Here is a 10951-nt window from a genome sequence, read left to right as displayed (position 1 = left end):
CTTACGACTTCGTTAACATTGTGTTTAGCTACTGTTCAAAAACGATATTGTTCTTTACTTGTTATCGGTGAATTATTATCGATTAGAACAAACATATTGCTTCAACATTGCCGTTCTTTCTTTTCCCCACGGCTCAAGCAGGTAGACGTGGGCGTGAGGGGCCAAATTCAGTCATACATGCGAATATACAGGAGTGGAGTAGACTGAAGTAGTTGCAGGGAGTCCCTTTTTTGGCCTGCGGAGGGTAGTAATATGCTCGGAAGCATTTAAACTGCCGCGAAGAAGAAGACGACGACGACGACGAAGAAGGAGGAGGAGGAGGAGGGGGGAAGAAGGAGAAGAAGAAGACATATGCCAACGTTTTCTGGACATAAAGCTGTAACATTAATTAAACAAAATTATTGAAAAATTATTATATCATATTACTGATAAAACAGCCTGATCAGCTTCCACACTTTGCTAAACAAAGCTAACAAGAGAACACAAAAATAAAGAAACCAAACATCTAAGTTTCTCAAGAATCCCAAGTGGCGTTCATCATTTAGTATTGTCTACAACTACAATAACGCAATACATTTTATTTTATTTTTATTTTATGAACACAATTGCTCTTTGCCAAAGCCAGCCAAAAATATTTGGGAGAAAATGTCCTGCTTGGGATTGTTTTGAGACTCCAAAACTATAGAAACTCTGTCTCTCACAAATTCATTTGATTTGAGATTTAGTGAATTTGGATTTGTTTTGTGAGTGGCATCATCTAGGAACCCATATCCCACGTGGGGTTAAATTCAGCTCAGTGAAATGGTGAAAATGAAAATATATCATAGCCTAAAGGCTCACAGAGGGATCCTGCTGTAAATTAGTAAGGTGTTTTATAGCTTGCTTTTCAGAGATTGAAAGCATTTCCCAATGATCTTAAGATTGTAGTGAAAATCTTTACTTGGAGCATCAATTAGGCTCCATCAAGGGCTTGGGCAAAATGGAGTTAAGATGTATTATGGGTGAAATGTCACTTCATATGCTATTGGCTGCAGTTAAATATAGTAGCATAATCAAATCAAAAACTGTCAGAGATGAGTGTTGATAGGCCTGGATACAGACACTTTTATCTCTCGACTGTCTCCTTTGTCAAAACTCGCAGGGCAGGGAGTAATATCAGTTTGCAAAAAGCAGCTCAAATGGCAACAAAGTACATGAAACCCCATTTTTATGGGAACATTTTGCTCCCTATGTCATGTTTCCTTTTTACCACAAGATGGATGTAGAGAACAAGAATTAGACAAAGAGATAAGGTTATGACTAAAATGAGGACAGGGAAGTTAGGCGGTAATGTCAGAATGTTTGCTTAATGTGAGTTATTGTATTTCACCTGTATTTGTATTTGTAAGTGTATTTGTATATTCATGCAAGATAGATTTGCACTTCATTCACCATCTATGACAAGTCAAGTTCATTTATTTATGTGGCCCTTGATCACAAGCATGCATCTCAAAGTACTTTACAACAAATGAGCCTACCTAGATCTAACTAATCAACAGTCAATCACAGAACAAAATAATGTAATACAGCATGCAACAAAATAAAACACAATGAAGCAAAACAAAGCACAATACACAAACCATTTTGTTAATCAGAACTGTTTGTGGCCACTGGAGGGAGATATTGGCCACAACAGTCTACCTCTGCCACATGACATGGTTTTCTGAGGTCCCTCTGCTCTGAGTAGTAGGCCATGTGGTAACAAGAAGTCTACTATGATTCAGTACCAAAACGTACTAATTTAGGTCAGACTGGGAGCAAATCTTAGATCTTAATATTACATTAAGATCTAATGTATGAAACCATGACTTTTTCATTATTTGCTTGCTTTCACAGTCACAGTGGTTATGGGTTGGATACCCACCTGATTTTGCACCAAGCAAGATGATGAAACTCGCCTAATATTACTATTATCATGATATTTTTCTACTGTATGCAGTGGCAGTTTCGCTCTCCATAAAAAAATGGCCTAATTGAGCGAACCTTTTGTTGTGCTCTTTCGTTGCTCCCGGGCTGGTTTGGGGTATTGGAAGGGTTAGGAATGAAGAGAATGTTAATGAAGCTTGGTGAGGTGCGTCATTCTGATCTCATTGTGATGATGTAATGCCTCACTTCATTGGCCAGCCATCTAGCATCCTCCGTGCTGCAGTTCATTCCCAAATTTTCTCCTCTTCCTTCGCCTCTCTTCAGCTTGACTCCCTCTCATCTTATACACATCTATTGGTGACATCTAGGTGTATGTTTGGGTGTTGCCGCTCTTTTTGTGCGAGATGACACAGTAAAAGTAATTGCTGTGGCTAGACACAAACTAAAGTGAGAACATTTATGACTAACAACCGTAAATGACTTGTATTGTGGTTGTTTTAAAATTCTTACAACACTGATTGTTGATTACATCAGCAGCGTTACAACTCATTAGTTATCTACCAGATGTATTTTTCTCCTGCGGCCTGCTTCCTCTGTGTTTGCATGTTGCATTTGGTTTCTTGCAGTCAGACTGTGTTTTGCAAACCAACGGATTGTCCTCTTCTTACTGCCAAGTGTATATTTACCCAATCTTGTTTGTGCTGCGAGCACAAGAAGCACAAAAAGAGCATTGTCCATTCTAAAGCAAGGACAGACGGATGGAGACCTCTGACTGTTTGGTATTGTTTACTGCAAACTGACATTGTTAGGTCAATACAATATTAATCCAGCAACACAACACTTACGACCCTTAGAGGTCAATACAACATTAATACAACACTCTGGCCCTTAGAGGTCAGTACAACATTTTTAAATCATATAAATATGAATTCTATCGTACAGGATCTGAGAGGAAATGTATTTTTTAGCAATAACCAACAAAATAACACAGTGTTTACAATTCTCTGTATTACCAGTATCATCCTTGTATGTAGGTCGTTAGCAAAGATCTTGGCTCTCCTGCCACAGAGAGGGAACAAGTGACTCCACCCTCTCCAGCGGAGCTCTCTCTTGACAAGACAACTCAGAGCCACGGTTCAGCTTCAGCTTCAGACACAGACGCATCATATATAAAGGATACAGATTGTATTGCACAGTCATATTAACATATTTTTTCAACCTCAATCTACTCAATCTTCAATTTCCCTGTCTTGCTGATAGCATCCCTTTATTTTGACACCTCCTACTTTCCCATAGGTCCTTACTCAAATGTCACTCCTTCCTTTCTTTTTCTCTTTGAGTGTTGTCATAACTAATAACAGTGTTGGTGGTACCATATTGATTCTGTTTCTGGACAGATTCTTACATCACTTGTAAAACAAAAAGCATGTGAAATATAACAGCTAAAAATATCTCAGCCTACACCACACATGCTGTACTATAGGGAAGTTACATTTAAGTGTGAGATCTAAAAATGTGTCATTATCCAGAGCCTCACTGAAGCCTCACTCACCATTTAAACCGCTCAGTAGGTATTCTCAATAGGGTGAACCTGTTTCTAAAGTGGCTCCTGTAAGGCATCAGTGTATAATGAAGAGTATGGTTACATCGTTAGTGGTTATGCAGTGCTATTCAATTGTTGGCTCATAAGGATTAATCTCTTATGGAATCTCCTGCTGAGCATCAAATAAGAACATAGAATATGGACATGGAGATCACCTTTTCTTTGTCTCTGGAGAAATATAGCATATCTCAATATTGTATTAATTTAGGATTAATGATATTTGAATTATTTCTCCTAAATCCCCTCTTAAGAGCAATGAAGAGAGAACACATGAGAATATACATTCATCGTAAGAAATGCTGGAGGCAAATAAGAAAAGCATGAAATCTCATTTGTAGATGGCTACACTCACAGACTGCTGATAGATTTGAGATGTTTTTTCTTACTGACCCATTAGAATGAGCTCATATTAAGACATGTGAGGAACAAAATGAAAGAGCTAAGCGAGAAGCATGACATACCAGAGTGAGACAATCCAAGGCTTGTTTCCCAGGAGCAGAATTTCAGAAGTATGAGAAAATGGTCAAAATCTCAAACCAATTTTAAATTAAACTCATCTGTGTCTAGGAGAAGTACATGAGAGGAAGAGGAGATCTTATTTAGGATATTGCTTTCTTCTGGGCCGCTCCTCTGAAAAAGTATTAAGCAGCTAATATGTGAGCTGTGTAAGCCAATCAATTTATAAAGCTATTACATCTTTGATCAGTGTTCTGAGTTGAGCTCAGTCTTTATTATACTCCCAGAGAGCAGTTGATTTGTAGCATATACAGAGTGCAACAGAGCACAGCAAGAACACAACATTTACATACAAAACAACAGTAAAGTGTCTTGAGCTGCTATGCAGTTCGTGCAGACAGTCTATCTATTTACCAGTGTGATGCCTGCCGGGACAAACAAGCGTTTGTGTCTGTTGGTAGTGATTTTTTGGCAGCTTGAACCAAATGCCAGAGGGCAGGGTTACAATCTCTGAGTGCAAGAGATGGTTACAGTGAAAAAGGACGTGGGCCTTATCTGTGAGCCTGTTTTAACTTAAGGTTGTCCAGTCTGCTTGAGTATGATATAAGGCTATATTGGTCTATAGACATGGAAAGTCACTTTGTAAGGTCAGTACAATAGAGCTGATTATACATCAAAGTAGTCATTATAGCTGAATCATTGAGTCTTTTTTTCTGGGCGGATCACATTCAATCCTATTGTTGAGTACCAAGCCATCATAATGAGTGATCTTTCTCTCTCTTGGTGATGTCACAGTGCCCTTCGCTTATGGACCTGGGCCCCGCTCCTGTGTCTTGATCCCTGTCACTGACCTTGACTACACATCTACTCTGGAATGTGCGCTGATAACTTATCAGCCTGGGTCAATATCCCACCTGACTGGCTGTCTGTTTGCTCAGACCAGTGAGGCCGACCTGAGAAAGAGTCCTCAAGCTAACATCGGTCCAGCCGCCTCCTGGGACCACGTCCCTATTGATCAGCCTGCTGCGTGGACGGAAATGGACAAATTAGACTATGTGACAAATTCTGTGCTTACGTGTGTGTGCGTGTGTGTCTTTTTTTAGGCATTAAAGAGGTGGTGCATGTTGCAATTTCTTCTGTGCATAAATAGTCATCCCTTGCTTTACTTGTTTTTGTCCCCCTCTATTAATGTTACTGGAGCACAATGGATTGTTTGCTGTTGTCTGAAAACACACCTCTCCTCTGAGTCAACTCCCCACTGATGAAAGCAGGATGACGCAAAGCTGTTAGACATCACTCCGACAGCGGAGGGGTTGGAGGGTTAGGGATGTAGACCCGGTGAGTTGGAAATGCGTCAGATCATTTCGTCCGACCCCCTCCAATCACACATGCAGACACTTCTACGTCTTTCTCAATCAAGTAATACTCCCATCATCTAAATGTGTTTTGATCCTTTGCAAATAGTCGTGTGGTTTTGCTTGTGTGTACTCTGGTCACCCTGCTGTCAATGTATCCACAAAGTTAATCTCCGCTTTTCACCGTCAGGGACTCTGCTCCAGTGAAGCAGGGCTTGTTGTATCCCGGGAGTCTTGGCTCCTTTATTTCTAGATCTGGGAGGGATTTGTTCACCAATCCATACTTACAGTATAGCCTCGAAAATCATGGAAATAGAATATAGGAATGGTGAATTTTCGCTTTAACTTTCGCATCCCTAAAAGCACTCCTATATATTAGAAAATGTGTTGTTGCAAATAAGTAAATACCTCTGCAAATATAATTCAGATGCACTTTTTTGTGTGTATACACTAGCCTAAGTTAAAGTTGTTTTCTTATTAGAAGATTGAAAAATGTCAGTCAGAGGCATTTGGCAATATGCCACAGTGAGCAGCTTCTTGGCTAGAAAGCTTCAAAGACCATGCATATAATCAATATAGATATTATAACTCTGTGGGGGTTTGTGTGTACGCATACGTGTGTGTGTGTGTGTGTGCGCGCATATGTGTGTGTGCATGTGTGTGTGTGTGTGAGTTTATACTTCAGATGCACACTGCAACAGAGCACAGGACCCCCCTACTCATTTCCTCATTACACATGTAACTGTCTATTTACTGTATATATAAAAGCACGCAGCAGAACAGACAGCCTGCAGAATACGTGCTGGAACAAGCCTTTGCGTTAAGTATTTCCCTCTTCCTGCTTTTGTTTATCTGGGTCAAAGGTAAAAGCTTTCCCCTCAGACTGCAGCTTCCTCTTGGAGTGTGTCTTTTGTCAGTGTTGGACCCACGAGTCTTGTGGCTGCCAGCATTAGAAACGGCCACACTCCTGACTGAGCCGGCTCACAAGTGGATTCCTGAGTGAGATGAGAGGTTGAGTTTAACCAACTTCTTCAACAGCATCATATTTGCCCTTCTCCACTCGCTCCACACATCACAACAGTGCTTATGTTTGTGTGGGTTTTTGTGGGTGACTTCCTCTTGGGGTGAGACGTTTCACCCAAACCCAGTCTGAAACCCAAAAGTCCCATGCTCTCTAACATGAGAGACTGTGCTGCAGATCAAGCCATTTCAAAACTGCTCTATTGAATGATATCAGAATTATGACTGTTCTATCAAAACTAATATTAGACTGTTAGACTACAAATTGTAGATTAATCTCTTGACAGCAGGAAGAGCCAAATATGTAAGATCTGACATTATGCATTTTACATTTTAGGCATTTAGCTGACATTTAGAATGAGTGCAATAGTAGAATGAGCTGGAATTTCTAGATAACAAATATTATAAGCAATCAGTAGAAAAGAGTGTCAGAGCCATAATGCCCTGACCGTGTTCCTGTGACCCTGGAATGACCATGGAAGAGAGAAGTGCTTGGAAAAGAAATAAAAAGAGCCAAGGAGAGATGTAGGATTTTTTTTATTTTTTTTATTATGAAAGCAATTCAAGTGAGTTTTCTGCCTATAATGGAAGATAGGGAGTAAATCTGCTGTTTGACTGGAATGGGAAGGTCATTCCTCCATTGTGGAGCCAGGGGGTGGAGCAATGAGCGGGCCAGTGCTGGGAAGGGAGAGCCAAGGGGCCGGTAGTGGCATAATGCAGAGCGTGGCCTGATGCGCAGGGTTGGATACAGCTAACAACAGGACAGGCTGACACATTTACAAAATAAAGGTTTAGATTTGGTTCACCAATCATCTGAAACTAGCCCATACCTTCCACTTAGCCCAAACTCTTCACGTTTATCCATATGCACTACTCAGTGTTGGCTATATGTACCAAAAACAGTTTCTGAATGATCACAGACTTTATTGATATATCAAATAGGATTTCTCTAAGGTTATGTACCTTCATCATTTTTTTAGCTACCTTATCTTTGTAGTTTTCTCCTCTTCTGGATTTAAAGGATTTTTGGTAAGTGTAATAGTATTAACACTGCTAGCAATAACACACATTAGGAGGATAGGGGGTGTTAGGAGGAATGAGTAAGTATGGAAAATATGATATGAAATGTAATGAATGAGTCTTGTAACTTTCAGGAACGGTATGCTTTTATGTCTGGCTGCATAATGTAACACCCATAGGATTCTTCTTCTGTTTTCATGTTTCTGTTTTTTAAGTTGAACACTGTCTATCACAGCACCATTGATAATAAACGTGCAAGCTGCGTACAGAGATTCTCAGCCATAGCTCTATATGCAAGGCTGTGGTCATTCATCTTTGTACGTAAGCTGCTATATTTGTGTTTCCTGCCTTTTCTCCCCTTCGCTGTCTCTTATCTCAGAGCTGCACCTGCTAGAGCCAAATCTCTCTCACATTTCCAGTGTATTAGAATGATTGTTCCTTTCTCTGACGTTTTATCCCCACCACCACCTCCGCCCCACCACCACAACACACACACACACACACACACACACACACACACCTCTCCACATAATAATCTGAACATGACAGAGGGGTCTGGTGGTGCAGAGGTTGGACTGGGATGTTTATGGCGCAGATTCATAGACACATTATACATACAGTATTGGATTGTTGCATGTTCTGTACAGTTTTCATCCAATGCAGATGGATCTTCTGTGCCGTGTCTGGCTTTGTGTGATTCTATCTCTCAGCCACTGCAGGAAGGAAGTATACCATATTACCACATACACACACAAACACATACAGAAACACACACGCTGCTATACTGTATGTTGTTCCAAATATTCATCCTGCTCTAGTGTCATGTTGCTTCGTCTTCTATGTTTGCATGTTTACATTTGATGCCACTAGTTTAGGGAATCGTGCATCCTGAGTGCATTGTTCTTTCCCCCGCATTGTTAATTTATCTGCGTGAAAGCGTCTTTGTCTACAATAGACTGTAGGGCACCTGGGACTGAAGCATATGTTCATTAGATTACAGCAGATCAGGCAGTGCGCCGGTCTCTCTGTCAATCACCAAAACAAAAAAAACATACAAGACAGCTGAGATATACCTGTAGGAGGAGATCTATAGTCATTTATCCAGTCTGTGTGCAAGGTTTACAGATCATTGTGCCCAGCAGTGATGCAGTTTTGCTGGGCAGGGAAGGAAGGGGAAGGAGGAGGAGGGGGGCAGGGGGGGGGGTTCAGCTCTGGAGATGACATCAGTTGCTTCTGACGCCAGTGCAGCACCAGCTCTCACGTGGAGAGATGATGATTAAGAGCTTTTATCTTCTTTCCTTCCTTCCATCCTTCCCTCCTTTCTTTCTTCCTTCCTATCTTCCCTTCTCTTTCTCTCTTCATTTCTGCCTTTCTTTCTTTCTTCCTTTCTTTCTTTCTTTCTTTCTTTCTTTTTTCTTTCTTTCTCTGTCTCCCTGCCTGCGTTTCTTTCTCTAATTTAATACTAGTTTGATAGTAGATCTGAAGTTTCTAAGGAGCTTTTAAAATCCATAGGCCTTTGCTGTACCCACATTAAAAAAAGAAACTACCCCTCTTATCACAGACTCTTTGTCCTCTTACTCCAGCATGTCAAAACATGTTTAACTGTATTAACAACACTTATTACACAAACAGATGATGATTTCCCCAGGCATCTTATGGAGTTGCTGTGCTCTGCTTTCTACAGTATGGTCAAGGTTGGTTGAGGCAAGAGTTCAGTTTTGTCACATTTCCATTTTATGTCAGGCACCAGCTTAGTGAGTATGGCAAGCTGGTTCATAATGTGACTCATCTCTTTACTCTAGTTGGGAAGCACAAGGCAAAACCTGCGGCAATGGTGAAGTTTTTCAGGGTCAAGCAGGAAATTAGGTTTACTAAACCATTTCTTCTGAATTCGATCCACCCCGTTTCCTTAGACGACCCACCAGCTTGACAAACTCTCTCCCATTTGCTTTGCTTTGTTTAGCTTGCAGCCTTGAGCGCGTCACTAATGATAATTCTGTGGTCTGCAGCCTTGGCTTAAAGGTTGCCCCAGTTAAGTGTGTGTGAAGCAGAATCACTCTCATTACTTACATTCTGCTTAGTGGTGTGGATCACAGACAATGCGGACCTTTAGGGCACGGTGGAGGTGGCTGCAGTCTGTTTATCAAGACCTTCTGCATCAATTTGTATCAAATACTCAGTCCAGCACCCAATAAAGATGTCACCATAATTGATTAAACAAGAAAACCTCAACTTTGACCCTAAAGGGCTTCATACAATTCTAGTTATGCAAGGGGTGCTCTTAACGAAAACAAAATTTTCCACATTAGAGATGGCATGAAAGGCCCTCAGATCCCTAATGAACTACATGCCACACTAACATGTTGTAACTGAGTCTGAATCTTCACCTCAAGGAATCTGAGTAGAGAGCAGACAGAAGCTGTCGAATTCAGATACCTGTCCTGTGTGTTGATGCCATCTTGGCCAATATTTACTATATGGATGCAAATAAATGGCACTGCTATTCTTGCAGTACTATTCCATTAATCCTCTTCTATGTAAAGCTAACCACAGTATTGCATGTCAAGTTATTCACTGTAATTGTTGTAATTTAATATGCCCCATGTTCTTTTTTACAGCTTATTTACTTTAACCGTTGCATAAAAAGCTGTATACAATAAGCCTCCTGTCAAAGCCTTCTGCTGTGTGAAAAACTGTTAATATACAATAATTGTGAAGGAATGTTTCTACTGTCACCATGCAGGCTACAGAGCTACAGACTGTGCACCCAGGGAGTTTGACCTAGTTAGTAAATAGCATTTGCTTTGTCTGCCAAAGCGGACAAAGGCCTGCGCTACACACACACACACACACACACACAGACACACCGATGATTAGTCTGACGTCTGACACAATGTATATTCTCTCCTCTGACATTATTCTACATTACAGTCAGAGAGAAAATGCAAGGAAACAGAGAGTAATGACTTTAAGTAGAAAAGGAAGATAAGAGTAATGTGAGAAATTTGTTACAACATGGCGTATTAGATGTTTCCATCTCTCTTTTTGATGAATTTTTCCTGTTAAAACCTTTAACCCTTAACCCCTCCAGTGTATACTGTTTTATTCCATTTTGGTTTTTCCTCTCTAGCTCCCAGTATTGTAAACTCCCACAGGATGAGGTGTGGGAAGTGTTGTGAGTTAATCTCCATGATGCTAAACCAAACAGTAGACAATGTCACCCCACATACTCCCCAGTGAAACCAATAAACACCATTTATGAGACTGCAGCCCAGTGATTTTACACCCTTATGCACACTTATGTTTGCTACTATTGCTGGAGACACACTTTCTCTGTAAACACATGCAAGCCAAAGCCAGCATAATCCTGTCTTAAACATGACATTACACCTGTCATAATCGCTCAGCCATGTGCACTAAATGCCAGGGAGGATTATAGCAGATGTCATGTCATGGATTATTTAGGGTTTATGTATGTGCGTATATGGGTCTTCCCCTGTCACCTCTTTGAAAATGCCATGGGCACCCACTTTAATCTCATTTGTGTGCCTGTGTGTTTGTGTGTGTGTGTGTCAATATCTGCACATGCACA

This window comes from Centroberyx affinis, unplaced genomic scaffold (genome assembly GCF_046629955.1).
Source record: "Centroberyx affinis isolate AG114_WGS23_722 - 3 ecotype Tasmania unplaced genomic scaffold, CSIRO-AGI_Caff_v1 ptg000393l_1, whole genome shotgun sequence".
Classification (NCBI taxonomy): Eukaryota; Metazoa; Chordata; class Actinopteri; order Beryciformes; family Berycidae; genus Centroberyx; species Centroberyx affinis.
This window is presented reverse-complemented; position numbering follows the sequence as displayed.